The 22,922-nt window shown below is 38.2% G+C and overlaps 2 protein-coding genes across 2 annotated transcripts in view; one reads left to right on the top strand and one right to left on the bottom strand.

The window, feature by feature from the left end:
* Positions 1-22,922, bottom strand: part of LOC118271957 (60S ribosomal protein L34) — a 137,641-nt gene that overhangs the window by 13,187 nt on the left and 101,532 nt on the right. The window lies entirely within an intron of this gene.
* LOC118271954 (bone morphogenetic protein receptor type-1B) overlaps positions 1-22,922 on the top strand; it is a 55,831-nt gene that overhangs the window by 11,304 nt on the left and 21,605 nt on the right.

Raw genomic sequence — 22,922 nt, 5'->3', positions numbered from 1 at the left:
AAGTGGACCTCACTCAAAGTGAAATTTTAATTCCAAGTAACCGTCTCTTTGTTAGCAGTGAATCTAATTTAGCAACCAGAAATACACAATCTATCACTCTGTAACGGCTACTTATCTTGTTTTAAATACTGGAGTGCACAAATAGGCATCCTACACGACCGTACGGTAGTTTAGACAGACCGTGATGTTCGTGACTAGTTTCTCAAGCTTATGCGTAGGCGAAGGCTTAAAAACAAACCCGTAGCACGTCGTAAAAAATGGAAATGTCAATTGGTTACGCTTAAATAAATGATTTCCGTCGGGCCGCGGAGCCACAAAAGGGTCTCATTAACAAAATCCGACACCGGACCTAATCCTTTCGTTAGAGGTCTATTGTGGCCGTAGACTTGGTACTTACCGGTCTCTCTCCGCCCTGGAAAGTCATTAAACTTATTTGTTGGGTTAATATGTCATTAACCCATACACTATTTGTTTATGTTATGAACAAGGAACGTGTTGTTGAATAATTTCAATAATAGAAAATATTTGTTTTCGGTAGTCGTTTCTAGCTCACGCACTATTGACTACGTGAGTGCGTTATGTAAGACACTGAAAGTTTTCGTCAAAATCTGCGAGTTATTTGCTAAGTTTTCCAGACTTTCTTATACGAAAGAACTGATTGATGTAGCTCGCCCTGCTTGTTTATGCTATATGCTTCCGAAGTTAATGCCGGTACACTTAATTACGTGGATATTTAGTAAGATAAATGTACAAGTATGTTACTATGTCCGCCTTCCAGACCATCAGCGCATACCAAGTTATCAGTGGAATGTAATCATGGCCATGTGCGAAGGGTCAATTAAGACAAGAGTTACAGCGATGTAGATGATCATGTTATTGCATTTAAGCTGGTATCCATAATTTGTCATTTATTCTCTTATTGCATTAGATATAACATTGTAATCGACGTAAAAATATCTGCTTTACCGCCGTGCTCAGAGTCATTAGCAACTGTTTTCGGAACAAAATCGTTACTATGTAATAGTTTAATAAGTAATCATTAGATGAGTCTGAGTACGGCAGTTAGATAAAAGGAGTTGGCTACAAACCAGTGCAGATGAGATTTTCAGATCGATACTCGTAAGTCAATATCTAGAATAGCAACTCAGTAGAAAAACATCGAGACATTGTATTCAACTGTTCCAATAAAAACGAAATCAATCAAAATAGAACAATAAAAACGTAGACGAATAATAATTTCAAGAACTTACAAACTGGGTCAGACAGAATTAGAGTGCGAAAGATTTAATCACAGACGATGTACCGAGGAGTTTGATGCGACCAGGATCATTGTACCGTGGTATATGTGACACGAATAGCGCACATCTTCAAATTGTGCATATTGTAGGAAATAGGCGTCAATTGAGACGAATGCTGGTCTAATCGAAGCTCGGCCCGCCAGAATGTTTGCGAGCAATTGTTATTGCGATACCGATATGATGATCTCATACGCCATGCTACTGTTTCTACTCACGTTACACACATTTAAGAATACAATTACGATTATTTTGTGGTGTCGGATTGTCTGTTTGCTGTTTATATCTGTCTCCATGCTATTTCGCTCTTCAAAAGTAAAAAAATATATATTAAGGTCTATTGTGTAGTTTATTGTCTATAATCCTACATGATGTGTTACATTTAACCGCTGGTTATCATAACATTTTGTATGAATAAAAAAAACATAATTTATAATGAAACATAAAATAAAATATAATGATCCACATGCCAGTAAATCTCGTTAATTTACGTTTGTATCTAGGCTGAATAAGTAGCTTTTCCCTATAAATAGTTTTAATAACCCCGATCAACGTCTAAAGTGCGGCGTAGCGGCGACTTCAAAGCCAGGTTTTATCTCACGTTGACAGCTAACAAAATCCTTTTAATTAGCGGGTGTCTGCGCCCGCGCACCTTACGCGTTGTCCCTCTCCCACGCGAAACATCACACGCAACCTGGCCTTTTTATTGACTCATATTCGCTTTGGAAAAGATAACTTAAATCGATTATTGCCTTATTGATGATTTTATTTCGATACCCTTAATATCCTTATGTTAAACGATATCAAATTGGTTAATTTGACTAGTGATATAGATTGTGCGGTTGCATTGACAAGTTTTGGGAGAGTCGTGTGCTAAGGGCGACGCACTAAAATAACATTGATGTTTATGGAAGATGTTTAAACACGCGTCTCGCCGAGATAAGTATGTATCTACAGTCATGCTTCTCAACTTTACAAGGCGAGCAGAATTGCTAGCAAGAATCCTGTGTGGGCTCGGACTTGGAACCAAAAAAAAGCTGACAGAATCTTTGCTGTATAATTTTGCCTGTTAACCTTTCTTTACTTATTTATAAAAAGGAAAACCAATACTTTACAGCTTTCGCCCGCATTACAGTGTCATTGTAAGATTAATGCTTCTATGAACTGCGGCCATTTCTTACTGAACAATTTTCAAGCAAAATATGATCAGACTTCATCTTGTTTCCAAGTACAAATAATAAATGCAACATTGTATTATTATGAATGCACTTTGTAGAGTAAGTTATTATTTAGACTCAGCATATGTATGAGGAATGTTAGGTTTATAAGCTTTTGTAATAAATATTGTGGGGAAGGATGGGGACAATAATCCATGGTACATATTTTCATTCAGCATACTGAAGTACACATTTTGTCTTATTTATTAGAATATGATAGGAATTTCGTTCAACATAGATTTTGTTTTCATTGTACGAGAGTTACAAATGACCATAAATTGTAGTACTCAAAAGGGCATCCTTATCGACGCCAGTCCTCGTAAAAGTCTGCAATAAACTTTATGCAGTAGCCAATATGAAAACGTTTATTTATATATTTGTGGATTTACTGCTGAGGAAGCCTACTAGCATCCGCCGTACCAAAATACTCGGTCGCCTGCTAAATTCCGCGACGTCTAGTGGGTGAACGAACTCGTAATGAGATTCTCTTCTTAATGATAACATTGGAGCATACCTTCAAGTTTATGGTTAAGGCCTTGTTCAGATAACCATCTCCAATGACAAATGCGATTCTTTACCAACTTTATGGAGCTTGTATTTTTACAAAATTAACGAGAGCACCAATACTTACTGGCGTGGGTAGGGAGGGACTGCTTGAATTTTAAATTTTGTTGATCAATACCATTAACACCTTTTGGTGACGAACTTATCACCATCTATAATGTTTATGAGGTCATTCAAATGACATTCAATGCGAGTTAAGCTAACTACAATCTTGTTTAAATAAATATTTAGTTGTGCTATTGAAGCAAAATATTTTTCCAGAAATGCATTTGTTTCTTAGTTAGGTCTGTCTCTTGGAATACTTTTAATGAGTATGATCAGATTGTGGACAATTTAGAATTCATGTACATTTCATTAGCATCGTGGACTTGGATGGTTTCCGAGCACGTTAATGTCACATACAACCGAGAGTTCTTTATTTGTATAAAAACACGCAATGAGATGAGAACGTTTCGATTAACCGTCCACGTCCTCAAATTCCATTCCTGTACCATTTATAACGTCGATTCGAATTCTCCATTCCGAAACTCGAGTGCTTTAGGACAATTTATTCGTGAAATTACAGTTCTTATACTTTTTATTTGGGAGTTTATCGTTCTCGCTCTGAGCTTGTTTGAGGTGATCTTTGTGTATGGTGTGAAGTCCTGTGGTGTCCAATTATTCTGGCGGGCGGTGGTCGTCGGGCAGGCGCCTCGCCCCCTATCGCGGCTCGCCATCGATAACTAACCGGTTCGTTTTTCGTTTATAGGTCGGACCATCTTGATATTCAACTCCATGGACCGCTTTATACCGAATTCCTAATACAGAATTATTACGTTTGTTACACGTTATTCTTGGGCAATGCTGTATACTTATTTCACAACTTTACTTTCTTTCCTTTCTGTGATTTATTTGTTGCCCATTTCTCTTTGGAGCTCGTGTGGTCAGTAACAGTTTTAGAGTTTTGTTTGCTATCTAATTTTCTTAACTAATTACAGAACTACTGTATGTCCTTTTGAGAACTTTTTCCAAATATGTCACGTAAAAGTTTATATTCTGAATTTTATTATGGACAAAGATTGCTGATTAAGTGTCAAGTCATGGGTTTTCAAGACAGATGTATGGACATTATTCGTAAAGGAATGAAAATAAATCATGACTTAAGTCACACGTGGATTAGTATTCATTTATATACCGTACCTTGTTACGATATCTCTCGGACGTTGTATTTTCACCGTGACCACGTCAAACATTTATTATTTTCATTCAACAAAGGTTTTCCTAGTAATTATGCTCATATAACCAGCTCAGTGCTTACTCATACTTGTTTAATCAACTACAATGCCACCTATAAAATATGTTTAAATCATTTGTAAGAAGAATATATTATGAAGTTAATGTGAATGTAAGCCTTAAAACCACTTAGTTGATTTCAATTAAAAGCCATTATTGGAGTTGTTCCACACATAACGTGCTTAAATTAACCGCTTACTGTCCTTACTAAGGTTATAATTTGTCTCTACTCGACGTAATTACACTGCTAAGCGACTTAAAATACATTCTCCATATGAAGTTCCAACGACTGGTTTTCCTTTACTTCTCATGTCACATAAGTATTATCATCTAGTTTTACTGTTTCCTTCGGCGCGTCGCAAAAAACCCTTATCATTTACATCGTACACGACTCAAAAGGATTCCGTGACTCCAACATGGGGTTATTTATTTTAAAAGTGGTCATTAAGTACAGAAGCAGCAATTTGGTTCTCACATGACCCCGTTCTGCAGACCGTGAGATAATCGCAAACGGTAGTGTCCAAGCACGTACTAGGTCCTTATTAGGCAAGTGAGATTTTTTCTGTCGCGCCGGCTGGCTCGGAGGCGAGTCGTGTCGTGCCATGGGATTGAGCGCGCATGCATGATTCCTATCCTACCGTTGCACCAAGTTGCCTTGCGCTGCTCCACACCATTTTCAGATTATTGACTTGTGTCGTGCTTATTCTTCTTATAAATATTTAATACATTCCATCGGCGCACATCTATAAAACCAAGCGATCTCCAATATGAGCACGATTTACTTAACTCAATATTTGACTTTTGACATAAATTGCCGGCACCTCATTTAATTCTGTATGATTTTATTTCTTCTAGTCGTAAAAAACCGTGAAGACCATAAAAATTGTTCATAAAATTTGTTCTGTCAACGGTTTTCGGACTTTATGTTTGTGTAGGTCATTTTCAATTATAATTGTATATAAATTATTTCGGGTTCGTTTCGAGGCCCTCAGATGTCATAAAAGTCAGCGCGAGTGCCATAGTGAAATATGTTAATTTTCCACCATCACTTGTTCGGGTTGAACAACAAAACGATCGTGGTCCGGCGCCGGCGCCAGCGGTCCTGCCCTCGCCGCCGTGTATAAACGACCAGTTTTTATTCCATACCAATATGGACCATTAAGGTGGGCAGATTTTCAACTTCGCGCTTCAATGACGGCTCGTTGTAATATACTCTTTGTTGTTTAGTCCACCACAACAACCCAGTAAACTCAGGTACGCTTTCTTTATAGTTATTGGCTTCCCGAGTACAATCGTTTTGTAATAAAACTAGAAACTAGCCGTAGGTTTCGGACAGAACAAAAGGGTTTGCGTAATCCATAGAGCGTGCTGGCTGCCAACAAACCCATAAAGGGACGAGTTAACAAATCTGTACAGAGCTTATAATAATTATGCTTCATACTATTTTGGTAAACAGCAACCCGGAAGAGTGGGTACCAGTACTGCTACCAGGTCCGGCTCTCGATGGAAACTCGTGCCCTTATGAATTATCCAAACGGGCGGGCGTCTCAGCGGCGCCCGCGCGCGCTAGTATCGTACGCGAGCAACGCAACAGTAAACATCGGCCGAGATAATAAACGAATGAGTCTGTTTGTTTCCTTTGTGTAAATCTTGTCTGTCATAAAGTTGCAACTGTTGCTACATACTTATACAGGCTGACTCTAGTACGCATGCGTACTTAACATTCTTCGCACATCAAAGGACTGTGAGTTAATTAAGGCTGAAGTACTCACAGATTTTTATATTGCTACTTAACGACTATTTTTACAACTGATGTATTTATTGAATTTCAAATTGATCGATGACGGTCTCACTATGTATTGCTACTTCCATTAAATGTGGAATACCTTATCTATAAACTACTACATTTCCCAAAACAAATCAGTTAATCAATGCAGACGATTTAACAAAGACATACAAAATGTATAAGGGAACGGATAGGTTACTACGTTGGACTTAAGGGTACTTCACTTACCATGACATCGGATGTTCAAGTCAGTATTAAACAGCACCAAGTTTGTTGACTTCAGTGATGGAGGACATAAGTAAATGGGCGATCAGTGAATGAGGTGGCCAACAATCCGACAATGTTTGTTTCTTTTCACACGTTAAAAGATAGCCAACATCCATATGGACCACTTTACGTTAATGCGTTCCTCTCTCTTTAGCTGTTAGCAATGTGTTAAGAATGTTATGATACTTGCATTAAACATCTAGGTCTGAAAGCTCGCTTAAGTAAATACGAGGTAGACAGTTAAGCTCGAGTAAGAAACTGGATATAGGGTAGGTCGGCAACAAGTCCTTGTTTAGAATCAACCGATCGATGATAGAATTATATGCTGGTGTTGGTGCTTAGTAACAATCCAGTAGGGATTGTCGTGCGGTCCCATTGCACACAGACAGAGCCGGGTGTCAGACGGCATTCGTTTATCTTTAGAATTATAACAGATGCGAGGTGCGCACGCGACGGTCCCCCCCCCTCCCTCTCGTCCACAAAGCCACAAGGACGTAATAGCACACTTTGATTCATTGCCGCAGCACTTTCATCATATGACGTTTTTATTACCATTTATTAATTACTTCTCGGATTAATATACAGCTTCAAACAATTCATTACAAGTTGGCTATCGTTATGCCTTTAGAAAAAACTAAAAAGCTCTTGAGCTTAATTATTTACAGGTTACTAATTTGTTCGCTCCGGATGCGTTACCTCAACGGCCGGAATACAAGTTTTATTGTTTGTATCTACAATTAAAATGCTTTGACGAACTTTGGAACCGTTATTGAAACAACAAACCAAACCATCCCCCTAGTCGCTCCTGCGAGAAATATCGCGCACCAAATGTTTGTAACGCATCGCGAGAATTCGGCGCCTTGTTTACATAATAAAAAATATTTAAAAGACGTTCATTTTTATTTTATGTTACAACCATAGACTGCATTTTAAATAAATATGACCTGTTTCTCTTACATATTCTTGTCTCAAACATCAACAGATGATCTCAATTCTCAACCTCGACGACGCTATTGCCAGACTCGTTATTATAGCATTTGGATAAAAACAAATATTTTTATCGTTCAACGCTTTCATCATTAGATATACTGAGATTTAATTATACGCCAACGAAATTATCAAATCATTCATCTGTTTTGTCGATCCATTCATTTCCTTTGAAGCAGTCGCTGACTGCTTTGGGTGTATCTTGCAATGTGAAGTACCAAATATATTGTATTTTTTTGGAATTGAAAAATTATTTTTTTTACAGTCGAAAAATTTTCCTGACTGCTTTGGGTGTATCTTGCAATTACTCGAATCAAAAAATTTGTTTTTCTTCATTATGCACAATTTTGAGCTATTTATTACAATTAACTCATGTTTGATGATACAATAAAATCGTTTTCGATTTAGAATGAATGGCATAAACTAGCTCGCTAATTAATTTTATCGTTGTTAATTTGTAGTTGGATGGAGATTGCTAACAGGAGCCTAACAAGCTGATGATAGTCGCATTGATAAGATTTCGTATTTACTTCTGTTTGGTACACATGCCTTGATGGCTTAGCTGTATCGAAATCATTAACGATTGTGCTACTAAAGGTTAATTGGCCATTAAATCGCAGGAGACGAGACACATTCCGTGTGTTTCATTAATTTGATATGTTAAAGTAAATAAATACATAGGTAGGCGAATGTTATTAGAGCCGGGTAATAGAGCGCTGTGAACAATTAGCCGTACACTTGTCTCAACGGCACCAATTAAAGTGGAAATCAGGACGCGTCGCCGCACACTGCTTGATAATTAATTGTAATGTACACCGCGGACTCATGAATGGCCCGCTACACTACGTGCCGTGTAGAATACGCAATCAACTGGTGACTGGCGCACACGTTCAATACTTTGGTGATTTATTGGAGGATCAGTTTTGGCCAGTGCGCCGTGACGCCAATTCCTAGTATCGACTTGTTTGTTAAAATACTACCTCTAAGTTTTATTGATGTTATTAATTCGTTCCCTGCACGTGCCCCGGTTATAAACGTTTACAGCAGAAAATATTTTGGAATTCGCACCTCAATTGCAGTATCAAGACTACAAAACATAATTGCTATTTATATCGAATAATATTAATTTGATACTTCAACACAGACTACGTATTTGTTTTATGCCTCGATTTGCTTCAGTTATCAAGTTTTATCACTAAACGACAAACTTGAGGTTTCGAATGATATACGATGTTATAAGACAGTCTTTACTAAGATTTAGATTTCATAATTATACGTTGTTAGTGTTGCTATAAAGTTTTTATTACCATAAAAGATAATTGTAATTTCATACAAACCAGGTCAAGTAAGGAAAATATTATTTTTTTCGTTTTGGTCTGCCTAAGAACTCTATAAAAGTCTTGGTCATTTGTAAAACCATAAATAAATGTAGGCTTTAAATCTTTTTTATCTGCCTTAGAAATCTCATAGATATTATATTGTAGCGATACATTATTTATTTAAGCGTTGTTCTTATGTCTTATCTTGCGGACAGCAAAAAGCCTGATTTGTCAAACAACATAGTTTAGTGCAGATATTAATTGAAATAGAAATGTGTAAACTGTGTAATGCAATGGAAGTCGATTCAGGTGTTGTAAATATGTCAGATGTGCACAAATTGGTTGCAACATGATTTAAAGTTTAGATGGATGGTCGTGCCAACGGCAGTGCACGGTGATTAGCGATTGGTCACGGGACGAAATGGTAACACGTTGTTCCCGTCCTCGCCTCAGAACCGTGAGGAATCGACGAGGAATTCTTGCTTTTTAATCCTTGGCCGCAACGAAAATTGAGAAGGTTGCATGGAGTCAATTAGAGGGCGAATCCAAAACGACAGGCTATAATTTATGGATATTCCAAGCTACTGTTTCATGTTTCACCAACAAATGTTATAAATAAAATTCGCAACAACGTTATCCTCAATATGACATCTGTTAACTGTTGGATTTTAACTGACCAAGATAAATAAAATAAATTTTCTTCAAGATTATATTGTTAGTACAGCAAAACACATACACCTAGCCTATGAATCTCTATAATATATTACTAGTACAATTACTGACAATGACGAACGAGCAAATAAAGTTTATGTAGAGATAGAGACCGTAAACTTGGTCCCGTGGAGTGAGGTCACATGGTACTAGGACTAGGATGTACAGGCAGGCTAGGCTATCGTCGCCAACTTATTTATTGATATGGACTTTTAAGGAGCACATCACGACCGGTTCTCGTCTCCATAAACGATGCGACGCGAGGTCAGTAAATTGTTTATTAGAAGAGCTTATGACTTAGCTCTGGATGTGTGTAAGTTATATGAGACTTTTTAGTTTGTTGTTTACAGTGAAAGAAAAGATCAATTTATAACAGCTTTATACGTAGATCTGATGTTGAAGACGAAATGTAAGGTTTTATTCAACAGATGGTAGACATGCCATTTCTAGGAGTGGCCGCAGATTGATTCGAGTTACGTACGGAGTACGGGTCAACGCTTGTATACTAACGACATAGGTATCATTGTGATTATTATGTTTGCTACCGAACAACTATGTATCACATTTCTGGATTTCGCCGAAATTCGCTATCGGAACGTGAAATATTTGTGTATTTTCGTCATTATGTGAACAGACGGTAGACGAATTTACAAACTGGTGATAAAACGTGTTTGTAGAGTTTCACAATAGTTTTGTTGTATTTCTAAATGAGGAAGTTTAGTAAAATGGAACTTCATAGAAAATGTTGATGATTTTTAAGCTATCCTTTAGTAAGATACAGAATATGATGAGTGTATCCTGGGCTCGTTTTAAACAATCCTGTGCGCCTGTGTTTGCCTTTGTAGGGCAGACGTCATAACAATTTGAGTCAATGAGAATACAAACAAGAGTAACGGACAAATTAATTCGTGCACAAGTTAGCAAGTCAATGTAAAGTTCGGTCCATATACACTTTGATGGCTGCTCGAGATAACCGCTGTGCGTTTCGCATACTGAGTCGGGCTCAAATCAATCGGGGCTGATGCCTATCAATGCCCAGACATGATGCTGCATGACCAAGATTCCTTATCACACAAATTGTGATTGTTTTATTGTTTTTATAACATCACGTATCGTTAAAGTTCCATAGTTGTCTACTTCCTTAAGTAACGCTGTGTAGTTAATAATTTACGAAGGATTTTCTATTCACTTTAATAAGGATTTTCAATACATTTCTGTGTGCATTTAAGGCTCTTTTAAAACCTCAGTTGTCCGCGTGTTTCAATACCATAATACCAGGCCTGAGTCACCGTGGGAAACTAGATCTGTACAACGCGAGATATAATCGATACACCGGCTGAATGACATATCGAATCATGTAATTGTATATCGTGACCCATTCGGACATGGCATGTTTTGAAATCGACACTGCCCGCGCCGAGCTTCAAAACGCGTTCCGCCGGAAATAGTGGTTTACACGTCATTTTTTACACGCCATCGCGATTGATAAGTTTCCGGCGATATGTTCGCTCAGATGCTATCTGTTCCATGTGGAAGTTGTCATGCATCAATCACTTCATCTCTGCTAGGTGGGCCAACTCATTGAGCTTTCAAATATCAACCATACTTGAATAGCCACCTAGCTATTCAAGTATCAAGATTTAGATAGCCAAATATGCCCCCTAGCCTAAAATGGTAGTAAAAGCAGCTCGCCTTATTTCCTCGTTTTCACTTCAATATATTATTCTTTATATGTAAATACTGATCGGCTTAACAGATAGTGTCATTGAATTGTAAGTGAAATAAGAAGAATGAAGTGACTGAAGTTGTCAATCGTCCATCAAGATATTGTCTTTTGGCTGTCTGCTGATTAATTAATGTAAAATTGTATGTGGCAAGAAGAAAGCATTATTTAATTCAAATGGTTACGTTGTCCTCCAATGATCTTCTAGAAGGAGAATTACCAGGTATACCGCTAATTAAAAATCTTGTACTATCTTAATTAATGTTTAAGTAGAGGAGGTATTTAATGTTTCCGCCATCTAAGTTCTAACATCTAACTTCCTGATTACTTGTTTGTGGATAGGGAGCTGTATTTCCCTTTTTCATTTCCCTCGAATAAGGAATACAATTATTTTAATAAAACACATTTATCAACGTCTAGTTGATGTGAAACCTTAGAATAAATAAAACGTGATCGTTAACTTGATACCATAAAAACAAATCATCGAGAACCATTTCAAGCTTATATCACATAAATATAAAGAGAGAGCTGTTATAGAATAATTTGAGAAATAACCATTTTCGATCTCAAGTTTGACCTAACTCCGATTATTTCCATCCAATTTATTGCCATGACATTTATTATGCGATACGTAACCTTTCCAAGCAAACACATATTGGTAGGACTGCACGATTTTATTCCAAGGAGGGATTTGATACAGACCAGTTCTTACCAGATTAAATACTCGTTCTTAGAATTGATTGAGCGTTCATTGTATAAAATTGATTGAATCATTGTAGATATCGAAGGAACAAAATAATCAAATCCAATAAATTGAATCACTTCAATTTACAAAGCAAATGTGACCAATTTAGCGGCTCCAATTGAGATTGTCTCCAATGATGATGATGTATGCAGTCACCCCGACGACGCCAGCGGACGATCAGTTTCCTGCGATCATTCAATTACTATATACAAGTTTATGTGATTGTGAATGCGGGCTGGATTGAATAAATTATATTACATAAATCGCTAGGGGCCAAGATTACTGTAAATTGAAGACTACCAGTCACTGGCAACTGGGCACCGCTCTACGTTCACCGCTCTACGCTTCATTCTACAATCAATAAACGACGACGTCTGTATCTACTCAGTTTTAAAACTGGATATCATTATCAACAATTTTAAGTACCTTATTTATGCCCTAATACCAAATCCACGCAAACTGAACAATAAGTTAGTTGCCTATCTTTATATAATAATTCTTCTGTAAGTGTGTATGTCACTGAACTTCTCTTAAACGACTGGACCGATTTTGATGAATTTTTTTGTGTGTGTTCAAGGAGATCTGAGAATGGTTTAGATTCACAATTTCAATTAATTTTTACTTTTGACAGGACAACGTCTGTCGGGTCCGCTAGTAAATACATAAGTAAGAATAAGAAACAGTTCGGTTTCCATTCCCAAGCTTGTGCATTTTCTGAGTAACTCGACAAATCCAAAACGTATTATTTTCGTTAGAGATAAATGAAATCCCACAAGGTTATTATTTAACAAAGAAAAAGAGTAACAAAATGGACGTTATCAATTTAAATCGGTGCAATTAGAGTTGTATTTAATTCGTAGCTTCCGTCGCGGCCGCAGTTTCCCCAGGTCCGAGGTGCAGAGTTGGCCGCGGGCGGTTTGTCATTACGTTCACCTGTAATGAAGTGGTGCCATTCTCGACCGTTTGCTGCTCGCTGCGCCAGCTCGACTGCTGGCCCATTTGTAACAGGATTCAGGCTGAACTTAGGGTTGTCTTAGAACATATTCTCAAAACCAGCGATTTTACGTACCTGTAGTCTCGAGGCGTTCTGATCTAGTGTGCCTTTGAATACAATGTTTTTGTCGACAAAACGTATTAACTTCAGGCGATTCATAATTCATATTAGTGGTCCATTCTCTAATTTGGTCTGGTGACAAAATAAGCAGTAGCGCTGCTTATTTGGAGCTTACTGGAGCGTACTACTTATGGCAATGGGTCTATAATGGATATTAATTCACGATATAAATTATTTGTTAAATCATAAAAAAGTGCAGCATTATTCCGTTAGATAAAATAGTTACGGTATGTGATCATTAACTTGAATGTTATTTATACAGCAGCAACCCTGCCCGGCTCGGTGCAATTCGCCTGCTACCAAACGTGGAATTACGTTCAATACTGACAAGCTATTTTAAATTATTGCAATTTGTATGGATTTGCGTGGGACGATTTTGTGAGCTTGATGCATTACGATTTGTGGACTGATTCTAAGCATTATAAAGTCACGAGTCGCAAATGTCGTCTGTTCTATTCTGTCGCTTAATTTACGTAGCGCTAAAGTTTTCTGACAAGTAATCCAACCTGGTTGGTCAACATCAACTTTCAATTTACTGTGGACATAATTTTTATTATGCAGAAAATGCCTTGTGTGGTCAAGCAAGAGTCACCAATATTTGCTCGACAAGCAAGCAGTGACTGAATTTCGCACAATTTGGAAATAAAATCCTGCTGCTTGTGTTTTCTTAACCAGCAAGTGCTAATAAATTCAAGTTTGTTTTTTGCGTGGCTGTGAAAAGGAAACGGCCGGCGTATGCTTGAAAGGAATATGTATACAAGCGGGAATATATAGAGTGTACAAGAGTAGCAGCGCTGCGGGACGTGTATAAATCCAATATACCCATTGTCCTGTCGCGCGCTCACAAAAGTGCATTTTTGTTTCAACCCGGTCCAGAACAAACTCCCATGGAGACGCGTATTTAATCATAGACGTTTTTCTATTATGGCAACTAGTCACTTATGCAGTAGTATAAATAAATTCTATTGCTTACATATATGGCTTCTGACTGAGTTACATGGATGGAATTGATTATTATTACAAAAAATGAATCACTCAGACCTATCCAGTAAATCGGATTAAAATGTGGTTATACGACGGCCAGTGATAAAAGGTTTTTATTGTGGTAAACGAATACGACAGAATAAAACTTTTCAAATAAAAAAAAAACTCATCTCTAAGCATCGTGGAATTTAAACCACCAGTTTATTATACGTCAAGTTCACTATGATTTATTCTCTGTATTCAATATCATACTTACATTCTTAAAAGTATTGGCAGCGGTATTTCGTTTGGCTTGTAAAAGAAACAAACCTACGTCGAAAGCTCTACAGATTCGTGTTCCTTAGTAATCCTGCTGTCTCCGCATTAAAGGCGAATGTTTTACAATCCCCCAACGTCGGACTTTTTATTTGCCTCCGCGGGAAGTGCGAAATTCGCGCCATTTCAAACACGACAAAATAGAAACTTGCTTAGTAACAGTTGTCCACATGAAAGAAAATTTCTGGTCGAGGCATCATTTTGATTGCTTATATTAATACTAACCATAAAAACGGTAATACGATTTAAATAAATTGGTCGTAAACCAGAATGATGCAGATGTCGGTAACAACCGTGCACCAAGAGGACCATTTTATAACGATCCCGATACTTCATTGATCGTCATCTATAAATCATGCAGTATAAGCGTTGGGATAATACTTACAGGGTGCAATGTATCACACCCGACATTTTTTTGACGATAAATCATTGTGAGACGGACGCTTATTACACACCCCCGCCTCGCGTCTGGTCATCTCACGCACTGATCATAACGCGTAAAGAAAATCTAACGTTTATATTTAACTTGAATTTATTACCTAATAAAACTACAACGAAGAATGCTCTAAGCGTGTTGGATATCTCAAAAGGGCGAGATTTATCCTTTCTGAGAAGGCGGCCGCGGCGGACATGTGTGCGGAAATGTCCTGTTTATTTTCCGTTTTCGTATTCGGACAGTGCCTTTTAAGTCTCTTGTTTATTGCGCTCTATGTACGGATAACAAGGGATTCTGTAACGCGACTATTTCTGGTACACAATGGATAGGAAAATGTTCACCGTCGTCGGCTATGAAAGTGAAAGACAAATTTTGTGATACTATCGTTGTCGATGCAGCTGTGTGGCTGTAGGACATACTTGTAGTGCTTTGTTGGCTCCCCTAGATAACCAGTGAGGTCGGCCGTATAAAGTAAAACTGCGTTTAATTTATTTTATATGGTAATACGGCACGCGGCCGGCACCGGTTCAAAGCGAGCTCTTAATAAGGACGTGTCCCCTTAATAATTCTCGGTCGGTGTGGTCACTAACATTCCTACAAGGGTTTGCTCTCTACATTTTTGTGAGTTCGACGCTCGTTTTTCTCGTCGACCATTTCCCACCTCGGTTTGTCGTCGGGAATTTAAACGAGCGCACAGATTTCAATCGTGCTCCATTGAGGCGTTTTATTCGCTCCACAAATATTACAAGACTTCCAATTCCAACATTTCAAAACGATACCGCCTTTATTTTTTCTTTGCTGGTGGTTCCTTTAAGTACACATTTAATGTTATGTGATGATGCGTTTAATATGATAGTTAATGTATATACTTAAAGTAGAAAATTCATTTAATTAGATACTCTTGTAATTTCAGATTCGTTTTAATACCTCAGAAATACACCTGTCTCTTCATGGTATTCATGAGTTGGGAGAGACATCCATTGTATTAAATCTGGTTTATAAAAATATGTCCCTGTATTTCTTATTTCATGTGGCTGGTGGTTTGTTTATTTTGTTTTTGTTATGGCCATTGTGCGATGGACACTGGATTAACAAGAGCGTCGGCGCCAGGGCGTGCGACTGCGGCGGCGGCTGAATAGCAAATGCGTCTTGGTGTGCGGTGCCCGTATCTAGATGCAGGCTCAGTGCGCGCGTACCGCTCCCGTGCAGATGCGCTCGATTGCTCGAATTAACATAGGACCGTGTTGCCTGCTTTTTTATAAATCCACGAATTCATTGTTATGGACTTTGCCGTCTGTAATTCATATTTCGTGTTGTTCGATTATGCGTACATAAATCTGTGTAACTTAATACTTGTCGTCGGGATTAACTCTGTCTCCGTCCGTTGGCTAATTGACACACGGCGTTGTGCCTTCAAATTGTGTTCAAATATTTGCCGTGTGGACACGTAAAGCGCACAGTAAACACGCTGGTCCGTCCGTCTGTTTGCTGAGTCCAATGAGCCCAAGCTGGCTGTTTGCCCTGGTTATCTGTGCTGTGCGTGATCTCGGCACGGACGGGTTTACTTCATCCCGTGGGTTTTCTTTTGTCTTCCATATAAGGTGGACAATCTAAACGTGAGATCGGCCTGGTTGCTCGTTGACACGTACCTGCCATTAACGAGATGTCGATACCAGTGCTGCTTGTTAAGACCACGTTTTATTACTCGAAAACTTTTTGCATTTCATTTCTTGTGCCTGTATATTAATGTAATGTTGTCTTGTTACAGGTAAGTACTCACGCCCGACACCAACTAAGATTTATTTCTGTTCAGGTATTAAATTAGTTATATTTCGTAATTTTGTCTAGCAGTAAATATTTGTGGCATAGTATGCCTATACCAGTTGCGAACACTTTATGGCCCGGATCTATTAATTTATTCAATTATACACTAATTTAGTATAAATTTGTTCATATTATACCTACATCATGACCATTATCAACGTAATTTTATACAAACATGCCACGTTGTTATTTCAACACCAAACAATAATCTTGTCTTGGTATTACTCTTTTATCTACTTCCTATAAAAAATCTAGTCAATCGTCATTAGTCAATGATCTTCGTTTGTTCCGTAAACATATTTGAAATAGCTCTTACATGTCTAATTAACGGAAAAATAGAAATTCCACGTAAGCTCGCCCACTTTTTGCTTCGATAGAATGTAAAAGCGATGCATGTGCTAATGTACGTTAATTGGCAAGTGGGTGAAGTCGGGAGGCGCGGTACAGCCAATTTAGGGATGTGGTACATTTGTCGCTACAGTACCTCCTTAGCCAGTTGCTCACCTCATGCGGTCTGGACTTGCCATATATAAAAATACGACTCGAGGGTGAACAGCAGGATATCGTTAGCGAATACTGGAATAATCCGAAAAGATATACATCATCCAACTTAATGTTCTCACGCTGTGTGATCGACTTCGCTATTACTTAATTAGATTTCACATCGAACAGCAGCATCAGTATCATATTATACTTTACTAAAAATTATAATGTTTCAACCTTACGATCCAACGCGATTCGGTGCATCGGCGAGTGTGCGACGTTTCTTACCAAAGTGTGATTAGAAAGGTGCGCCACAGGCGGGGTCAAATGTCAGTGCTGTATGTTGTGGTCGGACGCTAATCTGAATAGACCACTGCACAAATGTAACTCGACCACGGATCCGACGACACAAAGTAAGAGGGACTAGATACGAGAGCAATGAACTAACCATTACAACTAAGGGCTACATACACGAAGATCACATAAGTGTGGGAGAGCCATGCTTCAGCACGAATGGGCCGGCTCGACCGGAGTGATACCACGTCCTCACAGAAAACCGACGTGAAACAACGCTTGCGTTGTATTTCGTTGTGTGAGTGAGATAACCGGAGGCCCAATTACCCCCATTTCCCCCGTTCCCAATCTGCCCAATCCCCGATTCCTCAACAACTCTTAAATTCCTATCCCCCAAAAGGCCGGCAACGCACTTGTAACGCCTCTGGTGTATCGGGTGTCCATGAGCGACGGCGATTACTTACCATCAGGTGATCTGTCTGCTCGTTTACCGGCTTACACCAAAAAAATAAACACTGTCTTATCTCTACGTTCAGCTGAAAATCTTCATTTGGAACACAACATCTGAATCGAAACACTCCAAAAGATTACGTATCATCAACTGATTCAACTTTATTGATAACTTGTTTTTCTACTCATGTTTGTTGACAAATGTTTTATTGCTCAAACAATGATTACTCCGGCATTCGTATTAGTGATTCTAAAATGAGCTTACCCGATAAATATTGCGATAACCAAATCCAAGTAACAACACAGCCAACAGACGCCATCATAATTTATGGTTTCCATAAATTCTGTCAACTATATGCCATGCAAATAAGCGTGCATTTTTTCAAGCGTACCATCTCATTAGAGCTGCGAGTCACATAGTAATTGTGTCCGGTTCACCGATACCGTTGTATACGTAAATAACAATTGTTCGGTAAATCGGTGCTCTCGCTCCAATGGGCCTCTATTTTTTTTACAATCGATTCTCTCGATTGAAGCATCGACACCGTTCGATTGTATTGTATCGAAGAAAAAGTTGCACGCTTTCTTACAGGCGATAGCAAATCGATTGTAACCGCAAGTTGGATACTCGGTCTGCTGAGAGAGTTCCGTGATGGTTATTATAGTTTGTTCACATGTTTCCTTATGAAACTGTAACGTGGACTGACTTCACTCTAGTCTTTAAATCAAGTTGCTCGTGATCAAGGTGCCTTTCAACGTGATCAACAGATTAGAGTAGACAATTAGGATTAGACATTATCTTCTTTACTTCTAACATAATCGGATTAAAGATAAAACGTTTTGCTAAAATTGCGTCTAATTTGACATACCAGTTTAATTAAATTTAAAGCGAATATGAAGTCTATAAAGTTAGTTAAGTAGTACGAGGAACTATGAAAAGTTTGTTTGCTAATGAAGAGCCACTCACAACACACCTTTAGCGCAAATTAGCAATAACAAGTACATGGCCACTGTAGAACAGAAGTCATTCATTATGTAACACATTGATTGACGTCATAAATTAATAGCTTCGGCTCTATCTCAAGTTTTATTCATAATATTGAATTATTGAAGGCTACTTAATACATTGCAGAAATGCATTAATAGTTCCAAGTTCGCCTACAAACATCATTAAGTAACAGGTTCCTCATTTCTCTCTCGATCTCGACACGCGCTGGATGAGCACTTATTAGGCTTTTTTTGTTTGCGATGAGCATGGATTCTATTTTATCTTGACAGGTATTTAGCATAAAGTATGGCGTGTTAAATTCATCGTGGTTGCTTTATTGCTTTCGCGATAACAGGCCCCGGCCAGCTAGCCTGTCTCGTAAAATTACTCTAGGAATTTAAGCAAGGTCTGTTTTGAATTATGTAGTGTCTAAGTTAATTTTGTAATTCGGATTTGGTTAATTTAAATGTTTGGAATGTAGTATTGTATAATTAAGAGGTCCATGGTCCATTAGAATGAATACATACGAATTTATAAAAATGTCTTTGGTACTTTTTAAGTTTATTGCGAACAGGCAGAATCCGAAAACTTTAGAATATATAAGAATGCCTCATTCCAAGATTCAAGTTGCAACTAATCAGATTAAATGATTGCTTGTCAATATTCGTGTAATGTTGAAGGTGTTACGATTAGTGTCGCCTTTATTGGTCACTAGAAAGGCAGCCATTGCCAGGCAAGTCGTGCCGGCCCACTCACGGAACTATTTCAGGCATTCGACCCTTTCGTACTAATACCATAATACCAAAGTACCACAAGTATTGTTCTGTGACACGCAGATTTGAATAGATAAGCTGATTGGAACACGATTGGAACACCAGTCCCCAAGACTGGTTTGTAGGTAATTAAATAATGCAGAATTTCTGGCTTTATGGAATGTAGCTATATTTGTAGTAGGCAATGTTTATGATTTGTTTAAATTGAAGTGGATTTGGTCACAGTTAAGATGTAAAGAAATAAAAAAGATTACATGAATCTTGTAATAACATAAAAATGGTCGTGTAGGTCATTGACTCATTGCCGTGTCAATTTTCAACACCTCTCCAATTTTTATGATTTGTTTTGAGTAATTATGTTTTCCCATAACATGAGCTTTTGTCTGTGACAAATGATCAATGCGTCTCTTAAGTGTTATTTCTTAACATCCTATTTTATGGCTAGACATTTGGCATAACGGCAAATGTTCTTAAGTTTCGTAACGTGTTGATAGTTATCTCAGGCTGTCTGACAGTCTTGTAAACTTTTTACCTCCAGAATTCAAATGCGTATAAACGACCCCATCAGATTTTTGAAATATCTAAATTACACTTAGTTAGAATTTACTTCGTTAGAGAATTGGAGCATATCTTCAAAGGCAGTTTTTTAAAGACCCAGTAACTCAATACTCACGAAATAATAGATGAGCAGTTATGCAGTGATCTTAAATTCAATTCAGTATTTAACCTCCACTCATTGAACTGTTAAACATTTAATAGACAGAGTACAACGTTTCAGTACCGGTTTGAAGCTGCGTACACGCTACATGGAATAGCGTTACTATATCTTGGGACATTGCTCTAGGGATGGCGTTTGCAGGCATAATTTTTCACAATCAAAATTATCGCAAAAGATCATCACGTCCTTTTCACAAAACTTCTTCAGAGGTGCACAAGTGTATTAAACGTGACACCATAAAAATTCGTTCTATTTGATCCTCAAAATGGATGGTACTATCGTCCCACCAGCCTTTAACACACATCTGAGATTCAACTTATCACGCAACCTTCAAACCTACATATTTCTAACCCGCTCTCATAGTACACTATGATCAGACCTGAATATAGGCGCGGCCGCAAGCTCAGAAGCGGGCGACAGAGCGTGTCATGATCCGCAGCAGCGATCTAGACCACAGCGCCGGCCGTGATATAGTCTTAACATGGTCTAGTCGAGCGTGCCCCAGCCAGCCTGGCCCACATCGAGCGTTGAACCTGATGCGCCTCAATGGACACGGATTAACTTCCAAACGATCCCTGCAATAAATCGATCAGTGTGAAGTTTCGTAATGTTACTGGTGTAACTTAAAAAAAAAATAAGTTAGAGCTTAGCATTTATTTTAAAGTTAACAAAGTTCAAAAATTTTGAAAAACTCGTTCCAAATTGTGTCTCCATCTACATTTCACATTTCTAAGATAAGTTAGAGATGACTGTTAAATTGGTGCGAAATAAACTGGCTCGTTTACTGTGAAAACATCGTGGCTACAAAAAGTTAGTTGACAGGGTTGGAATTAACCGCTCCTCCGTGGTACGTGTTCAAAGAATTTAGTCTTTGTTGTCGTTCTACTAAACGCGCTCCGGAATTCTCAAAAGTACTAGCGAGGTGAGATCTTCAGGGTCATCACTTGGACAATCATGCACAGCGTCGGTTAAATTACTGGTTAGTTATGTTTTATATCTTTGTCCCTCGTTGACTATGCACTTTGACTATGAGTTTTATGAATAACAAAATATTATTCTTTAGAAAAGTATTTAAAAATACTTTAAGTGTTTAGGATCTTAAAATATTAGTGATGTATGATTTATGATCAAGATTTTATAATAGTCTTTAGCCAAACATTGTTTTTGTATATTTATTTAGTCGATTTATTATTATTATTTAGTAGGAATGTATTCTCCAAATGAGCTCCTGTTATCAGAAATCACATGTCTTGTATTTGTCACGACCTCTAAAACATTCGTTGAGATCCGAGTCGCTCGTGCTCGCGCTTCCACTTTTTGTTCGGCAGACCGTCGCGCCGCCATCTTTCCAAGAACTGTCGCTTTACAGAAAAAAAGCCTACCCGAATACTCAGTCGCGGTCGACAAAGGTGTGAATATAATTAATGGTTTATCAAAGGACCCGCCTACCTACTAAAGTTGCGCTTGTTGCAACTGATTTGGACATGAGCTCATTTAAGGCAGACTCCCGAATTTTGATTTTCTGTTTTTTAATTCCATCTAAAGAAAAGTAAAGTCATTAGTCGTTTCGAATATTATTTTCCTGTGCATCAATCAAGACACGGGAGTGACTCGAAATTTAATTAGACTGACTATAAATCTCGATATGGGAGAGTTTTGATTTCATCGCTGCACATCGGTATCTGCTGTGAGTTGAGAACTCTAACGACGTCATTAGTCGACACCTTAGCTGCATCATTTTTAACCGTCAAATTGGTCGCGGTTATCTTCATATTTCCTGAGATAAAATCAGCTATTTCTGTGTTCTTATTATACTATCTAACATCTCGTGTTTTGAGCGATGGAGAGTTTAGGTTACAAGCTACTTGAACATTCCAAAGAGTGTTGAAGTAGTTCCACGGAACATGCAATTCGTGGCAGACTGAGTTGCGGATTGACTTCCAGTGCATGCACTAACGTTGTCGATAGCGTCTCCTGTGACAATGGAACGAGGCATTGTCTTCCCGGTGTCGGTGTGCGCAGTACCTAGAACCATCGTCGACAGGTCAATGGCTTGACGCGCAGTTCTAATTACCATGATCGTTATGATTTAGGTAATGGTGCTGTTACGCCGGCCTCTATCTACCTGATAGCGTACGTGTCCGTTACGTTTTATGTTCCATACAGACATAATGCAATCTTGAATCTCGACTTGTTCCAGCCATTTATGTCTGTCATACAATTCATGTTTCTTGCTAAGTAATAAATTTAGTTTTTAGTGCCTTTTTTGTTGAGTACTTAATTTAATAGCTCAAAACTTATGTCGTTGTAAAAGTTATAATTCAAACGAATACCTATATCATTCGGCTGCGTCATAAATGTCTATAATATCCTTCCCTATAGCTATTATAGACGTAGCTATTATATTTTGATATTTATTTTATTTGGTTTTATGTAAGTCTGTAAGAGGGACCTTTTATTTACGATTCGCACCAGCCAGGGCTGCACAATAGCGTTGCAGGTATAGCGCAGGTAGTTCTTTGTGTTGCACCCAAGTATTCTCAAAACGGACGGTGCGGACTATTGTCAGCAGTTAACCTGACGACACCGTGTCTGCCAGATGCGACGTTCTATTGTCAGAAACATGAGAAAAACTTGATTTTCTAAGAAATTACCAG

Source organism: Spodoptera frugiperda, chromosome 5 (genome assembly GCF_023101765.2).
Source record: "Spodoptera frugiperda isolate SF20-4 chromosome 5, AGI-APGP_CSIRO_Sfru_2.0, whole genome shotgun sequence".
Taxonomy (NCBI): domain Eukaryota; kingdom Metazoa; phylum Arthropoda; class Insecta; order Lepidoptera; family Noctuidae; genus Spodoptera; species Spodoptera frugiperda.
The sequence above is the reverse complement of the archived record's forward strand: the minus strand, read 5'-3'. Positions and strand labels throughout refer to the sequence as shown.